Consider the following 18,749-nt stretch of genomic DNA (forward strand, 5'->3'; position numbering starts at 1 on the left):
TGGATTGGGTAATGCTAAGCTAAGCTACTAAACTGGACTTACCTGAGCTGGACTACACTGGGACGAATAAGCTACTCCACATTGCATCGATCTTGTTCTTTGCAAATAACTAGCTCAAGGTCACTTTGCTCTGAGTAATTTACGCGGCAATTTCCTTGCATTGATCCAGCACGCTTTCTGTAAGAGGTGGGATTGGCAGTGAAAAAAGCCTCTCCAACATTTATTTTGTTTTGGATTTTGCCCTGATTGGAGCAGGGCGCTGAAGCGTTTGTGATTGGAGCAGGGCGCTGAAGCGTTTGTGATTGGAGCAGGGTGCTGAGGTGTTTGTTTGTGATTGGAGCAGGGTGCTGAGGTGTTTGTGATTGGAGCAGGGTGCTGAAGCGTTTGTGATTGGAGCAGGGTGCTGAGGTGTTTGTGATTGGAGCAGGGCGCTGAAGCGTTTGTGATTGGAGCAGGGTGCTGAGGTGTTTGTGATTGGAGCAGGGCGCTGAAGCGTTTGTGATTGGAGCAGGGTGCTGAGGCGTTTGTGATTGGAGCAGGGTGCTGAGGCGTTTGTTATGCCTCCGCCGGCGATAGCCAGGCCGGAGGCATTATGGATCCGGGTTGTCCGTCCGTCCGTACGTATGTCCGTACGATGTTTGTTAACGCGATATCTGAGGAACGCCTTCACGGAATTTCATCAAATTTGCCTCAAACATCAACTTAGACTCAAGGATGATCTGATTAGATTTTGGTGGTCAAAGGTCAAAAGTCAAGGTCACTGTGACCTCTCAAACGCCATTCTCCAGCTTGTTAACGCGATATCTCACGAATGCCTTGACGGAATTTAATCAAATTTGCCTCAAACATCGACTTGGACTCAAGGATGAACTGATTACATTTTGGTGGTCAAACTTCAAGGTCACTGTGACCTCACGAATGCCATTCCCAAGTTGGTTAACGCAATATCTCAAGAACGGCTTGATAGAATTTCTTCTGATTTGGCTCAAACGTCCACTTGGACTCAAGGATGAAGTGATTACATTTTGGTGGCCAAAGTTCAAGGTCACTGTGACCTCACACACCCAATTTCCAAGCTCTGTAACGCAACATCTCAGGAGCGCCTTGACGGAATTTCTACCAATTTGCCTCAAATGGCGATTTGGACTCAAGAATTAACTAATGGCGGAGGCATAAGTCCGCATTGCGGTCGTTCTAGTTTGTGATTGGAGCAGGGTGCTGAGGCGTTTGTTTGTGATTGGAGCAGGGTGCTGAGGTGTTTGTTTGTGATTGGAGCAGGGTGCTGAGGTGTTTGTTTGTGATTGGAGCAGGGTGCTGAGGCGTTTGTTCCTAAGTGCCTGGCGGATCGCACGAAACCCCTCCCAACTCCTCCAGCCATGTGCTGAGCCCCATCGCCATCACCAGCAGCTGGAGACATCATCAGCCTGTGCTAAAAATAGACACACCGGTGCCTTGCGACACACACATACAGTCACACAAACATGCATGTACGTGGTCCCGGCCGCACATCCAGACTCACTGGATGCAGCACTCATACACTGTGAAAAGCAAGCTCCCTCGTTCTCACACCAGGAGAACAAATCACATGTGAACATAACTATAGTCAAACACCTCCAAGGTATGCAGGAAAGATACACATGCCAAACAGAGTCACCTGTCCTCCTCCCCACCCAGCGGCCACACAGCCAACAGCCCCACTGAGTGTCACGCAGGCTACTTTGTATTCGTGTGGACAGTAGAGGTCGATGGCCAGGGGGATTCTCTGCTGGAGTGGGCGTGATGTTGCAGGTTTCTCTCTCTCTCTCTCTCTCTCTCTCTCTCTCTCACACACACACACACACACACACACACACACACACACACACACACACACACACACACACTCCATCTGACCCCCCTCCCAGGGGAATCAAGGCTAATGTGTCCATTTATCTGATTCACCTCCGTCCTTCCCCCCTGGACACTGCATGGTCACACCTGTCGGGCCACATTAGACCGAGAACCCAAACCCCCCCCCCCCACACACACACACACACACATTAGACCAGGAGTAATCCATGGGCGCTAAGAATGTGCATAATGGTATGCATCTTTCACACTATACTGTACTTCCATGCACACAGGTTCCCTAATTCATGAAAATCATCTTCCACACGATACGCTCCGTACCGTATGCAAATGTACACATGCGCTCAATTTCAAGATGATTGAGATTTATGAGGAACAAAAATGTAGGAACCGAAATACACAGGCTTTTATAATTAATGCGATGAAAAGACTGCATGTTCCCTGTTTCGGGTGTACACAGATCAGATTTCTACACCTATACTGTGTGTGTGTGTGTGTGTGTGTGTGTGTGTGTGTGTGTGTGTGTGTGTGTGTGTGTGTGTGTGTGTGTGTGTGTGTGTGTGTGTGTGTGTGTGTGTGTGCGTGCGTGCACGTGTGTGTGTGAGAGAGAGAGAGAGAGAGAGATTAGAGAGAGTGCATGCATGCATGTACAGTATGTGTCAGGTGAACTGAGGTGACTCAGATAGATGGACATGGAACAACATTTCCCACACAGGGTTAGGGTTAGATTGAGTGAGTTAATTGGGCCAGGGCTTACTCTAAATAATAAACAATAATAATAACAATTGATTTATTTTAAATGACTGCCTTGGTCTTTGGAAAAATGCAAGTGGAATGCCAGCATAAAGTGAAGATTTGTGACATGTATAATGAACAGTGTTGGGGGTAACTCATTACAAAAGTAACATATTACATGTAATATATGACTTTTAGCAGTAACTCAGTAATATAACTTCTTACTTATAGGATTTCAGTAATATTATACCAGTTACTTTGTCAAGTAACTCAAGTTACAAATTGAGTTATTTTTTAAGCACATATTTAAAAAAGATACAATCATTTCCTAATCAAACTGTGTTTTTATGCAAATAACCACTATAGATGACAATAACAGCGGAAAAGAATAACATTTAGAATTTTTGATTGTTTACACTGATTTCAAGGCGGTTGAAATTATTTTCTCGGATGGATCCAGGGCGGCGATGTCATTCTGCTGCTGCTGTTGTTTTGGTAAAAGTAATGCAAAAGTAGTGTAATAAGTAACGAGTTACTCTACACAGACAGTACTATTGTAAAGTAACTTATTACTTTCAAATGAAAGTAACTAGTAATATGTAGTATATTACATTTTGAAAGTAACTTGCCCAACACTGATAATGAATGACGATGATGATGATGATACTGAATAAGCCACAGCTTCCTCTTTGCTAGTAGCACCAAGCAGGTGCTTGGGGCGAGGCCATGTTCGTACAGTAGCTTCTACTGTTGTCAAGTAACTTGAGAAGCCATCAGAAGTGTGGCCTACTTTTGCTAAAAGTTGGAATATTTTAACCTCTAATCATTTGATGATTAAAAACATGCTAACCTCTCAGCACGATCAGGAGTGTGCTACATGTCCTCTTTGCTGAAAATAATGAAATGGAAGCCGGTGGTATAGAGACAGGTCTAAATGTTAGCACACAGCCTACAAGCCCTGTTCAGCTGTGCACTGGAAATGATTAGGAGGCTAAATACAGTAGCACTTAAGGTCAGAATCCCACAGAGAAGGGAAATGCATTTGTGTAAAAGGACACACTGCGGTGAAGGGTGCCGGATTCAAGTGGTGACAAGGGAAGGAGAAGGAAGTTGACTGACAGCCACACACACACACACACACACACACACACAGCCACACACACACACACACACACACACACACACACACACACACACACACACTAGCAAGGTCACAAAACACGTAACAGTGTTGCATAAATTACTACCCCATAGATGTGTGTATTCATGATGACAATATCGTAACCTCCTTCACCTTCTCAATGCTTTTCACACATCGTAGCCAAATGTCAGACATGGTCCAGAGTGCAGCTGGGCAGAGTGTGACAGTACAGCACACAGACATGTAGTGCAGCTGGGCAGAGTGTGACAGTACAGCACACAGACATGTAGTGCAGCTGGGCAGAGTGTGACAGTACAGCACACAGACATGTAGTGCAGCTGGGCAGAGTGTGACAGTACAGCACACAGACATGTAGTGCAGCTGGGCAGAGTGTGACAGTACAGCACACAGACATGTAGTGCAGCTGGGCAGAGTGTGACAGTACAGCACACAGACATGTAGTGCAGCTGGGCAGAGTGTGACAGTACAGCACACAGACATGTAGTGCAGCTGGGCAGAGTGTGACAGTACAGCACACAGACATGTAGTGCAGCTGGGCAGAGTGTGATAGTACAGCACACAGACATGTAGTGCAGCTGGGCAGAGTGTGACAGTACATCACACAGACATGTAGTGCAGCTGGGCAGAGTGTGATAGTACAGCACACAGACATGTAGTGCAGCTGGGCAGAGTGTGACAGTACAGCACACAGACATGAGAAGACAGTTTTACCCTAACAGTGCATGGGCTACGACATCTGAAGTAACACTTCCCCATCTTCTCATCCATTTGGTGCATGCTTTTATCCAAAGCACCTTGCCGTTCTAAGAGTGCATTCTTTTGTATTATAGCAGTGTGACATGAACCCCTAACTCTGTCAGTGTTAGAGCCATAGCATGCTCCACCCATTGAGCTGTGCAGGAGTCAGGCCCACCTCTGTAGACTATACCCTCCTTATAGCCTGCATGAGTTTGAAGAAGGCTTCTTGCACACACACGAGGCACTTGTAATAATAATAATAATAAATTCAATTTTAAAAGCGCCTTTCTCAGACTCAAGGACACTGTACAATAAGAACAAAACACACTAAAAGAGACATAATAGGCAGAAAAAGGAGAAAGAAAAAGGGGCTAAAAGGGAGCAGTAGAGCTATGCTGAGCCCAGGCTATGCTCAGGGAAAGCGAGACGAAAAAGATGGGTTTTGAGTTTGCTTTTGAAAATGGTTATAGAACCGGAGTCGCGGATGGGAAGTGGGAGGGAGTTCCAGAGTTTAGGTGCAGCAGCAGAAAAAGCTCTGTCACCAATGGTGGATCTATTTGTGCGGGGGATGGTGAGAAGTCCAGTGTCGGAGGAACGGAGACTACGTAGAGGGGTGTATGGGTGGAGGAGGTCAGATAGGTATGAGGGGGCCAGACCATGCAGGGATTTATAAGTGAGGAGGAGAATTTTGAATGTGATACGGTGTTTTATGGGAAGCCAGTGGAGTTGCTGCAGGGTGGGGGTGATGTGGTTCCAGGGTTTGGTCCGTGTGAGGATCCTGGCAGCGGAGTTCTGCACATACTGCAGCCGGGCAAGGGTCTTGGCGGGGACCCCGAACAACACTCCGTTGCAGTAGTCCAGGCGTGTGGTGACAAAGGCGTGAATCAGGGTTTCGGCGGAGGTGTCAGAGAGAGAGGGACGGAGGCGTGAGATGTTTTTGAGGTGGAAGAATGCAGATTTAGTGACAGATTTTATGTGAGATTGGAAAGAGAGGGTTGGGTCAAGCAGGACCCCCAGGTTGCGGACTTCTGAGGAGGGGCAGATGGAGCAGCCGTCAATGGAGAGGATGAGGTTGCTGACTTTGTGCAGTGTGGACTTGGGTGCAATGACTATGAGTTCCGTTTTATTGCTGTTTAGTTTGAGGAAGTTAGTGGTCATCCAGTTTTTAATTTCACGGAGGCAGGTGATGAGGGAGTGGGGGGGCTGGGGGGCAGAAGGTTTGGTGTGGATGTATAGCTGGGTGTCATCGGCGTAGCAGTGGTAGCTGAGTCCATGTTTCCTGATGATGTGGCTGAGGGGAAGGAGGTAAGTGGTGAAGAGGAATGGACCGAGGACGGAGCCCTGAGGGACACCTTGTCTGACTGGGGCTGAAGCAGATCGGCACCCGCCGAGGGACACGTAGTGGAGCCTGTCGGCTAGATATGACCGAAACCAGGCCAGAGGGGTTCCAGTGATGCCCAGAGTATGTTCGAGGCGGTCGAGGAGGATAGAGTGGGAAATGGTGTCAAAGGCTGCTGAGAGGTCGAGGAGGACAAGGATGGTGATGTTACCAGCGTCGTTAGCCACTTGTGATTCTCAATTGTTACTTACAGCCCTATATTACACCCAATTCTCAGATTATTAAAGTGTACGTCAATAGCAACAGTAAACAGGTACTCCTGAATACAAAGCTCCTCCCAGGTGAAATTTGATTGGTCTGTAAGATGACAAAGCCTAGAGCTGCTCACTGCTCTTTTCTAACCAACTGTTTAGTTAGAACTTCTCAAGTTCTCCAGACCTTGCTGGTGAGCCAGAGATGTGGCAAGATTACATTTCTTCCACAATGCTCCTGTTGTGTTAGTTGACTGGCATTTAGAAGTTAAAATCGAGAGTAAAACAGCACTGAAGCAGCAGGAGCAGGAGCTAAGACTGCGTCTGTCTGTCCTTCTTCCCCACTGACAGAGTGGGATGGGAGTGAGAAAAAGAGATAAAGAAGCGGAGGGAAGACAGAAAAAAATCACTAAGAACACAGGCTTATGTGAGTCAGAGTGGTGAAAGAATGAGTAGCTACTGTATTGCAGTATATTGATTTCATGTTTGTTCCCAATACCGATAACTACATGGCTATATTGTTGGTCTGACAGACTGTTTCAGCTGGAAGTACAACATTCTTCGTCTATACTGAATCAATTCTGTGATACCTACCTTAACAGTAGGTGCTATTTAGGACCATTGATCATACTCACGATCATGATCTGACTTACTGACTGGCTGACTGACTGGCTGGCTGGCTGACTCACTGATTGACTCACTGACTTTGATTTGAGTTGATAATGATTAAAAATACATTACATTCACACTCAGCTTGCATCTCTATACTGGGCCATTCCGCCCATTCTTCTTTCATCTTTCTTCACATTCTTCCCTTCTCCTCCACCACCAACTCAATTATTGCAAATAATACATAATACATAGTTGAATACATAGTCACATGCATATGGAAACATCTACAAGAAACATCTACTGCAAGTTACGTTCCTATGTTGGAGGTAAAACAATCACACTAGATTTGATTCCTTGGAAAAAGTGAAAGCATACACAGAGATCTTTGAGGAAGACACAAAATCAATAGCCCAATTTAGACATCTCTTTCATCAATACACTGCATTCACTACAACAGAGGGGAGGGCTGACCATGTGGAATGAAAAAACACACTGGGTATCAAATATGCACTGTGTATACAGAGAGAGAAATGTCATGGCACTGAAGAGGGTGGAAAGAGAGAGATCATCAGAAACAATGGATAGATGCAGGGATAAGGAGAAACTGAGATTGAAGTTTAGGAGGAAGACCAGCCAACAGAAGAAAGTTGATGAAATAATCATTACCACCTTGCCGGCACAGAGAAGTTGGCCACAGTATGTATTTCAGCATGTTGATGCTACTGTATGGGACTAGCTATACTCCCATCGTATGACATAGTAGCAGCTGAGTACGACCATGTTCTTATAGTGCCACTGAGCAGCTCAAGAACATGGCTCAATCTGGCATATTGACATGGGACCCTGGTCGCAGCCTTGCCTGCCCTGCAGCTTGCCCACTGCGTGTCGCATAGCTACACGGCCTTGCCTGCTTTATGAGATCACTGATGACATCATCATTAGGTAATTAGGGCAATCACCTAATTAAAAAATCCGACTCCGTCAGGTCACCCACCCGGGTGCTCTTTACACCCCGTGAAAGTTTAAGCCCAATCGCACATAAAACGGCATAGCTGTGGCCGACCAAAATTCTGCTCGCTCACGCACACACACACACACACACACACACACACACACACACACACACACACACACACACACACACACACACACGCACACACACACGCATGCACACGGACACTTCTTATTATAGGATAGGATTATGCGCTCTCCCTATTGAATAAATGAATCATAAGGAGCAGCTGGGGCTAAGTAGGTAAAGTGTCACTGATTTACTTTTCCCAACCCAGACTTCCGCACCCATGTTGGGGATTCGATTACTTACCCATCACAATCCCACAGTTAGCTCATATTTGCCAATGTGCACTGAGTCTGAGTGGGTGATGATGCTAGCAATAATGCTATGCATGTTTATAACTGCATTGTTTCAGACTAATGTTGGGGGATGCTGCTGTGCCGCCTTCCCTCTCTTCTACACTTTTCTTTTGTCTACGGCCAAAACAACAGGACTCCTGCACATCTTCTAACACAGACATTCTGTTCATGTTTTGTCTTTGTGTCCCCAAGAATACTCTGGTGGGCAGAAGCCAAACTGTTTTAAAGAAACAGCCCCAACAACAGAGTTACTTACAGCAGAAACTTTAGACGCATTTAGAAGAATTTGTGGGCTTTGGTTTGAATACTGAACAAGGGGTTGAGGGAATCCAAGAAGAAGAAGAAGAAAAAATAAGTTTTTGATTGTTATACGAAGGATGAGCCGGCTGTGCTGTTTACAAAATTCACTTCATTTTAAAAACTGCGACAGTGCACACAACTTTAACACAACATGTATACATCAGTTTTTGAGATATTAACATTTGTTTGGCACAACTCGTATAGTTAACTGCTGCTGCTGCTGCGTTCCGTTTCGTATTGTCTATACAGTATTATGCACATTATAGCACTGTTTGAAATGTGCTACCATTGCATTTTCAGTAACACTTCATAATAGCTTTAATCTATAAGCCATTTATAAGCAGTTATTTAGTTAATGGAAACGTTTTGAGATTTTCAAGTGGGCCCTGATTTGGAAAAGATTGGGAACTGCTGATATAATTAGAGAAATCCACCAGCAAGAGATCAACAGTATTTTGCCCTGGAATCTTTATTCCTTGAAGCATGCAATGTCATCCATAGTGATTTGATGTCAGTTAACAGTTCTAATCTCTGCTTAAGGCAATATCACCCATCGCCATATCTAAGTTGCTGTATAAATACGTGCCAATTTACAGCCGGTCTACAGTCCAGAGGGAAACACGCAAACGCACACACAAATCAGGAGCAGCTGACACCTTGGGCAAGACGAGCTAGACACACTCTGTGGACCATGGTAATGGGTGGAAGATGTCAGTGCATCTGTCTGTCTATGCCCCTACCTATCCTTCCCTGCAGCAGTCCTTCCTCTTCTCTTCCCTTGTCCGTGGCCTCACTGGCTGCCACAGCCACTCCCCCACACCCAGATCGAATCACAGACCATAATGTGCTCCAGCTCTGAACAGACCGTTACCTGACCTCTCTGCTGCTAAGCTTATTTACATGTTTCTGCTGTTTTGACTTGCCTCGCTTTTGACTTCCAAACATCATATTTTTTGCGACCCTGCTGAAGACTTAGCAGGTCGATACACGTTGGTCTGTTTATTTGCCTTGTGCTCGATTAATTAAATATATTTGTTTTTACTTGAAGACTCCTGCCTTAGTTTCATTCCATGGTAGTCTGCATCAAAACCTGGGGATTGACATCAAGCAAGACCTACTGGATTCTGTTTGTCTCAATATATTTTGATTGTATTTTCTTTTCTCATCCATGTCTGTTTTGTATGATTTATTCACCTATAACATCTTTATTAGTTGGTGTTAAAAGCTGATGTAGAATGCCTGTCAATCTACACATTTGTTGTTGTTTCAAACCCGTCCCACAGCACTTTCCTGGTGGCGATAGTGGTGAGGTGTGCGGTATGTAAAATGGTGGTCATTCACATACATACACATACTGTAGCAGGGGCGGACTGGGATCATAATTCAGGCCGGGCATTAGATACCAAGCAGGCCAGGCTGATACGTGCCGGCGTCCGAAAGGCGGCAGTGAAAAATTTGGGCCATTTGAAGCCCAATTTGGGCCGTTTGAAGCCAGATTTGGGCCGTTTGAAGCCCAATTTGGGTCGTTTGAAGCCAGATTTGGGCCATTTGAAGCCCAATTTGGGCCAAGTCCAATTTTACAATGAGATGCACCCACTTTAACCCTGAATAAAGTAATAAAACCACTAGTAAACCAGTAGGCGGCGACTGGCCTGCTGTTCAGTGAGTGGCCTGACTGCAGGCACCAAAAAAAAAAAAAAAAAAATCAGGCCAGGCCAGGCCACCGGGCATTTGCCCGACGTGCCCGATTATGCAGTCCGCGCCTGTACTGTAGCATTGAAAAGAATGGGAGGGGGAGTCCCAGTCACTCACAGTCACTTCAGCCAGTGTCTCTCTCTGCTAAAGACTAATGGATTCACTCTACAATTTAGGGCCTCTAATGATCTTTCAACAGGTCCCTGAGACACACACTCTTTCTCTCTCTCTCTCTCTCTCTCTCTCTCTCTCTCTCTCTCTCTCTCTCTCTCTCTCACACACACACACACACACACACACACCACGCACACACATACAATTCCAAGCTGTGACAGGCTGCTAGACTCCTTCAGTGGGATCCTCTTCTGGATGACTCATTGGGCCCTCCCAGTCTCCCCACCCCTCTGCGCTCCATCCCTCCATCCTAGAATAGGACCATATGAAATCTGTTTTATTTTTTTTCCAAATTCAGTTTTTTCCATTTTAATTTTTATTTTAATTTAGGGTTGTTGTGTTTTTGTTTTTGTTTTATTTTTTTAACCCTTGTACCCTACTGCCGCGGAATCCTCAATTTACTATTGGTCCATCTGATGGACCTTAACGAGAATACTGTACTAATTTATAAATATTAACACGTTCACTGCCAACGACGTGTTAACACGTTTTCAGAATCCAGCTGTTGACTGCCAACGACGTGTTAACACGTCGTCAGAATCGATTTTTTTTTTTTGACGGTGGGATGTGCATCTAACCCTTTTACATCTCTTATATAAGTATTGGACGTGTACAACGTGTACAACCCATTCCACCGACCCACTAAGTGGCGACAAGGAAGGAGGAAGGCAAGCAAAAAGCAGTGTGACGAAGCCATTCTCATGAAAATGGATTGGCGAAAACGCTTTCGTTTTCGCGCTGATTGCTGGCAGTGCGGGATTGCAAATTTGCATAATATATTACGGATGGAACACACTTTGAAACACGCAGCATAAATATGACCAGAATCGCAAAAGCTTTATCAAAGCTCTCAACCAAAACTCCAAGAAGCGAGCGAGTCCAACCAGACTTCCTCAAAGAGCGGCCGCGCAGACAGGCTCACAGCCGCACAGCAGCAGCAAAGCAATGAGACTGGTGACAAGCTTGTGGTGCAGCAGGCAATTTTGCCTTGCAAAATAGCACCAAATTGGAAACAGCCATAAAAGGCTTTTAGAATGGGATTTTCAACCCATTCTTTTTTGTTTCTTTTTCGCTCTAATTTAGAGTAATTTAATTTCTATTCAGAAATTTATTTGAGAGGTCGAGAGTATGAGAAAGTGCATTTGCACAGGTAGGAAAGTGCTTGTGACACGGCGCTGCAGCCAAGAAGAACGCCCACGGAGGGAGGAGTTGGAAGCAGAGGGAAGTTTCCTGCTGTTATGGAGGAAATTACTGTTCAAAACTATTGTTTAGGTCTTACTGATGCCAAAAATGAATGGTTAAAGTGACTGTTCTATCGAATTTCACAAAAAGCCGTTTATCTCTGAATATTTTTTCTGACGCTGAAACCATGCTGTATTCAACTGCTAATGCTTACATAACTACTAACTCTACAAACTAACTCTTTTAGACAGAGAAAGCACACATTCTATTAGTTCTTTTTAGATGATTGGTGTTCACGAAGTCCTAACAGAAAAGAATCCTCGGCTCTTGTAAAATGAGCCTAGAATCCTCAAAAAAAAACCTGGCAGAACCTACCTACAGCATTGAAAAAAGGCTGGCAGTCAATGTGTTAACTCATTGAATGCCATGGACGTCCTTCGACGTCCAATTAAATAGTGACGTAGAATGCCACGGACGTCCTTCGACGTCCAATGCGTTTTTTGACGGTGGGACGTCGATCAAAGCCTTCCGCAGCTCCTGTACAACTATAGTAGCTATTGGAGGTGTATAACCTATTTTACGGACTCATTAGGTGGCGACAGTGCTTGCTCGGTGCAGTCCAGATTAGAGACAGGTCCGAGAAACAGCCTAAAAGCCGTGGATCAAAGACAACCCGATGCATGCTCCCAGAGCCATTTGCTCTGTCGCGGGAGCTGACATTGGCTCCGAACAGGAGTCAATCCGCGCTCACAACTGAGCCCCTCTGTCCCTGTCTGTCTGTCTGTCTGTCTGTATAGTTTCTCCACCCGATTAGCAGACAGGAAAGCAGCCCCTGACGCCAAACCATTCAGCAATCCGGGTTGGCTCTTCCCTGCTGTGGCGCTGAGAGCCGACAGCAGCACACAAACGCAGCTCTCCGAAAATATAATGGTTGCGTGAGGCTGTGTGCAGTGTGGGGAGGAGTTTACGGGGGGAGGGGGGGAGGGGGGTGGTGCACGCAGGGCATCACACAACAACTACGTCACTACATCAGAAAATATTATCTTCAGACTCAGTGAATGTGCTTGAAATGCTGCATTTCACAAAAGGCGGATTATCTCAGCTAATAATTTGAAAAGCCTGAAAACGCTGAAAACAACCTATCTTCTCCGGCTCATAACTAAAGAACGGAAAATGGTATCAATAAACTTTTTTTTGCTGATGATACAATAGAGCCAGCTCGTTCTTGTGCGTGTTCGGTGTTTACATAGTAATATCACACAATATTCTGTGGGCCTCGAGAAATCACTGAAAACGCTCTGAAAACTCTGGCACTGGGAGCATCCGTTCTCCAAAAGTGGCTGGCACTGAATGAGTTAATTTAAATTTTTTAATTTTTGACTGTTTATAATTCATTGGTAACTTCTTCCCTAATACCTCATACCAACATTTCATACCTATTCGAATTTTAACCCCTCAAATGCCAGTGTACAGTAAAAAAAAAAAGTACATAAAAAAAAAAGTGATTTTTTTTTTCCATTTCCATAAAGACAAACTGGCTTTGGGTCTGATATTATGGGCAAGTTGGGGTGTTTTACAAAAGTCACCACTGCAAGATGCCTAGTATCAAAGATTCGCAGGCATGCCACATGATGTCACAATAGCTATGACATCACTAGCCTATGACATCATCAGTGATGTCATGAGATGATTTTTTTGTCAATAATATGTCACTGATGACATTACTGATGATGTCACAGACATTGACATTTGAGCCAAAAATCCAAAAAGCGCATGTTTTGGACTACCAGCCATTTTCCCCAAAAAACACAAACGAGCTTTAGTCCAGCATCTATCCTGGTCTAAAGGCTTCAAATCAGTAGTGTGGACTGTCAAATTCAGTTTTATAATATTTTCCCATCTTTGGCATAGGAATCAGTTTTTTTTACATTTCATGTAAACTGTATGGAATTGATTGCTATGCCAAAACTGGGGGAATATGGGGAAATAGGCAAACACATTAGAAACTACAATTTTAACCGCTTGAGTCAAGGTGAGATGTGTAACATCAAGGAAATAATAATTTTTTGAAAAATTTGCTGGAAGTCAATTTTTTTTTTTCTTTTTGTGCAAAATTAACATTGAAATCAATGGGACAACTATGCAATGGACTTTGAGACCATGTAACTCCCCCAAAATTTCTACCAACTCCAAGGTTAGATATTAAGGTCAAAGTTCAAGGTATTTGGTCCAGGATGCCCGCTGAAATAAATGAAATAAATTAATTTTGTGAAAATTTGCTGGGAGTACCAATAGAGTGGTTTCAATGGAAGTCAATGGGTCCATCAGATGGACCAGTAGTAAATTGAGGAGTATTTTTGAAAATAGGTCTTAGGATCGTATAAAAATGATAACTATGATTGATTTTTGTCAAATACCCCCCAAAAAATACCTAGCCTTAATTTAAGACCATATACTCAAAAAATGTCGAAACGGCCCATACGCGAATGCAGGAAAAGTCCATCAGATGGACTAGCGGGGTACAAGGGTTGACTTGTCTCTCTCAGACAGCCTCTTTGGCATGTTTCTCAAAGTGAAAACCAAGTTGTGAGGTGACAGATTGGCACGGAAGACCGACCCCCCTCTCAAAACACCCCAAACAGATTTGAAAACGGGATTATTTCTCTAGGCTTATTTTACAATGATGACATCATTTAGAATTGGGTCTCCTTTCGAATGACAATCAATTTAAAATTCCATGTTTTACAGTTGACTCAATTTTTATTGCAAAATTCCATGATTCCGTGGAAATCATATAGCCCTATCCTAGAAGCATTTTGTCTCTCACTAACAAACTGAGCAGACATGAAGCTGGTTAGCACCTGAGCTGCAGATCATCCTTGAACAGCTTTCTAAGAAAACTTCTAAGATCACCACAAAGTAGACATTCGTTGGAAGAATTTTGTGAAGCTCATTGATACAAATCCTTGCACCAGCGAATGAGTATGTATCTCTCATCTCTCAGTGGGACAAGACTGTAGTTGTACTGGGCAGCAACACTGAGGAAGGCCTGTGTGCCGAAACTGTTTGTTGCTGTGCTGCTGCCCTACCCAGACTACAGGTATTAAACCTTTAAAATGACTTTTCTTTTGTGCTGGCCTTTTCTGCTGTGACTTGATATTGTATGTGCCCTGCACCAAAGTTATTTATATATTTTTTGGAGTGTGGTCGCTGTTCACTTTTTCCCTTGTACTGGGCAGCTCCCACATGGGGATGGCTGTACAAGTGTGGTTGTGAAGCAGGAATGTGCTGAAAAAGAGTATGCATGTTCAGCAAAATATGGTTAAAATCTAATCAATATAAAATGTTCCTGGCCTTTGTACTAGAGATACAAAATGAAATGAGCTATGAATCAAATTATGGCATAAGTTCTATTAGAAAAATAAATCATAGAGGTGACAGGATGAAAAAGAGATTGCTCACTAAATTAATTGCATGCATTTATTATTGTTAGGATATGTAAACACTGGTGATACATCAAATAGCACTAGACTGCAGCACAGCTTGTAAATACTAGACATGCAAAAGATAGGACCTCTGAACAAATGTATTTTCCCTGAGTCTACTGTACATGCACTACCTGAAGAGGCACCCGTAACCTCAATCAATCAATCAACGAGGGTACTAGAATATATGTGAGGAAAGGTTAGAGGAGACTTTGATGATGATGAAGATATCCAAATAACTCTCTCTTGTCTCTCTCTCTCTCTCTGTGTGTGTGTGTGTGTGTGTGTGTGTGTGTGTGTGTGTGTGTGTGTGTGTGCGTGTGCGTGCGCGCGCATGTGTGTGTAGGTGTGTGTGTGTGTGTGTGTGTTTTTCTGCGTGCGTGCGTGCGTGTGTGTGTGGGGCGTGTTTATATGGGTTACAGTGCAGCACATAAACAGAGTGAGAGATGAGCGGCACATATGGAAATGTGAACAAGCAAGAGGAAGACAGGAAGATGAAGGCAGGGAGGGAGGTGATCACGTTTAATGAAGATGAAGTGCTGTGGAGTTGAGTCAGCAGAGGTTACGCAGAGAGAGCTTCATCACGCCCGCTGATGCACTGTCAGTGCAGGCACGTTAAAACACACACACACTTCCCTCTGTTGTCCCTTTCCTTTTTTCCTTCCTTTTTTTTCCTTTTTTTTTTTTTTGCTTCTGTTTTCCTCTGACTCGACGGACTCCAACAGGTCAAAGGAGTGAAAACAAGTCACTTTCAAGAGAAGAGGAGAGAGGAGGGAAGAGATGAGAAAAGAGGAGAAGGGGAGACTAGAGAAGATAGGAGAAGAAGAGAGAAGAGAAGAGAAGAGAAGAGAAGAGAAGAGAAGAGAAGAGAAGAGAAGAGAAGAGAAGAGAAGAGAAGATGTCTCACTGTAGGTACAGTAGGGCAGCTTGGACTGTTCCGCACTTTAGAGCAGTCAGCAGCACCACCGAAGCTGCCAGCAGGCCTGCCTGGTTGTCGTTGATTTGATCATGCCAAGCTGCCATCCTGATTTGCGAGTGCCTAATGAAGGAGCAGAACAACTGATGCTCTCACTCTCCCCTGGCCTCGCCTCCCTCAAGCTGTCTCCTTTGTCCTCTTCAGACCTGAGTTCCTGAGTTCCTGTTGTTCTCTTCAGACCTGAGTTCCTGTTGTCCTCTTCAGACCTGAGTTCCTGTTGTCCTCTTCAGACCTGACTTCCTGTTGTCCTCTTCAGACCTGACTTCCTGTTGTCCTCTTCAGACCTGAGTTCCTGTTGTCCTCTTCAGACCTGACTTCCTGTTGTCCTCTTCAGACCTGACTTCCTGTTGTCCTCTTCAGACCTGAGTTCCTGTTGTCCTCTTCAGACCTGAGTTCATGTTGTCCTCTTCAGACCTGACTTCCTGTTGTCCTCTTCAGACCTGAGTTCCTGTTGTCTTCTTCAGACCTGACTTCCTGTTGTCCTCTTCAGACCTGAGTTCCTGTTGTCCTCTTCAGACCTGAGTTCATGTTGTCCTCTTCAGACCTGAGTTCCTGTTGTTCTCTTCAGACCTGAGTTCATGTTGTCCTCTTCAGACCTGACTTCCTGTTGTCCTCTTCAGACCTGAGTTCCTGTTGTCCTCTTCAGACCTGACTTCCTGTTGTCCTCTTCAGACCTGAGTTCCTGTTGTCCTCTTCAGACCTGACTTCCTGTTGTCCTCTTCAGACCTGAGTTCATGTTGTCCTCTTCAGACCTGAGTTCCTGTTGTCCTCTTCAGACCTGAGTTCCTGTTGTCCTCTTCAGACCTGAGTTCCTGTTGTCCTCTTCAGACCTGAGTTCATGTTGTCCTCTTCAGACCTGAGTTCCTGTTGTCCTCTTCAGACCTGAGTTCATGTTGTCCTCTTCAGACCTGAGTTCCTGTTGTCCTCTTCAGACCTGAGTGCATGCACACTGCACAGCATTCCTCAAGCTACCTACCAGCTGGGGTTCATATCAGGATAATTCAGATATAATTCAGGGAATAATATCTAATAATGGTGTTCCATATAATAATGGAACACCATTACCTTGTATACTATTAATTTATTTCCTCTTGGATTTTCTGCTTTTCCCTAGTTTTATTTATTTATTTATTTATTTATTTTCTCTTGTTTGCTCATTCGTTGAAGCCAATAGCTAAACGGTGCATGAACTCTACCGCCTCACTTCCCAAGTCATCTCCAGCGCTCTGCTCTGGTTGCTACCTGACCATACCATGGAACGGCATGATCCTCAGTACAGTAGTTGCTCCACTCGTCACCTGCATACCCCATGAACTGAAGTAGTGGTTAAAGGAAAGAGGAGGGAGTGCAGCCAGCCACCAGTCCAACAAAGTTCAGAGTCAAATAAAACAGACAGGTTTTTCAGCTGGTTTGGTTTCACATTAGCTGACAGAGAGACAAGACTCTCTTGTATGGGATCTGGAACTGAGAGGGCCAAAAAGGAGAATCTCATATTGATCTGTGTTTAGTTGAAAGAAGTTCTGGGACATCCAACAGTGTATTTCAGATAGGTAGGCCTTGTGGGAAGCTAGACAACTAGGTTGGAGGTGTGTAGTGTGTTGTCAAACAAAGAGGTTGTCAATCCCAGCAAATTCTACTATATTTGACTTTCTAATAGTCTAGAGACCTTCTCTTTGTAGACTATAATATACATATACTATAGAGACATTTGCAATTCCCATTAGAGCCTGGCATGGTGGAGACTGTGCCACTGCAACATGACAGCTGAGTCAGCGTGAGGTTGTCACAGCTGTGATGTGAATAAAAACACACTTTGATATTGTGGAAGGCAACAATCCACTCTAAACACAAGTGGCTGACTTGAACGTAACCTTGAACCTTGGTATTCAATGACAAGCAGTATAAGGCCATGTTCACATTACAGGCAAATCCGATTTGCTGCTAAAGTCATTAATCATCATTATCTTGATTGGTCCCCCAAATCTGATTTGGGAGTGTGTCCGCACTGCCACAAATCTGATTCTCAAGTCGGATCTGTGTGTCCAGACCTAAACAGCCTATCTGCATGGGTTGCTATGGTAACGACGTGGGCGTCAGTAAATACGTACGTTGGTGACGTGGTTTTCCTGCACAGAAGCATTTGATGACGAGTTGTGAGTGACGTTCAAATCAGATTTGGTGGATCTACGCGTCCGCACTGAAGTCATATCGAAAGCACATTTGAAGCAAATTGGAAACTACCTCCGTATGTGGTTTGGGACAAGTGACACAAATCAGACTTGGAGCGTCCAGACTCATAAAACCAATCTGGATAAAGTCATTAATAGGTCACTAAAGTTCACAAATCAGATTTGGCCTCCTAGTCTGAACATGGCCTAAGTTCCTCTGTGATTGTGATTGTGTTTAGGCTGCCTTCATCTGCTGAATATATTACCTTTCTTTTCCCTTTCTTCCTAGTGACAAGCTTTGTCATCTGGATTAATGTGTTTCTGAAATAGAGCTGCGACCACACATGACCTACCTATGATCTTTTTATTTTTCAATCAAGCTGTCAGTCATGATTAGTGGCAGGTGTGCGGATATTCACTTGACCTGACCTCCACTTTTCTACCTGTAATGATCCCTTCAGAGATGAAGGGCTTCAAACGAGAGCTTCAGTGAAACACACACACACACACACACACACACACACACAGAAACGCACACCTACTCAAACACCTGGTTGTCTGTGCTTAATTGAGGGCCAGCCTGGAGTAAACGTGGCCTGACAGTAGAAAGTGTTGCTACTGGAGTGTGTCCCGTTTGACTCACTCCTCTGCCACACTCCATATTTGTTTATTTGCTTGTTTATCTGGCCTTTGTTGACATGACATGACCT

Source organism: Poromitra crassiceps (genome assembly GCF_964638095.1).
Source record: "Poromitra crassiceps genome assembly, chromosome: 5".
Classification (NCBI taxonomy): domain Eukaryota; kingdom Metazoa; phylum Chordata; class Actinopteri; order Beryciformes; family Melamphaidae; genus Poromitra; species Poromitra crassiceps.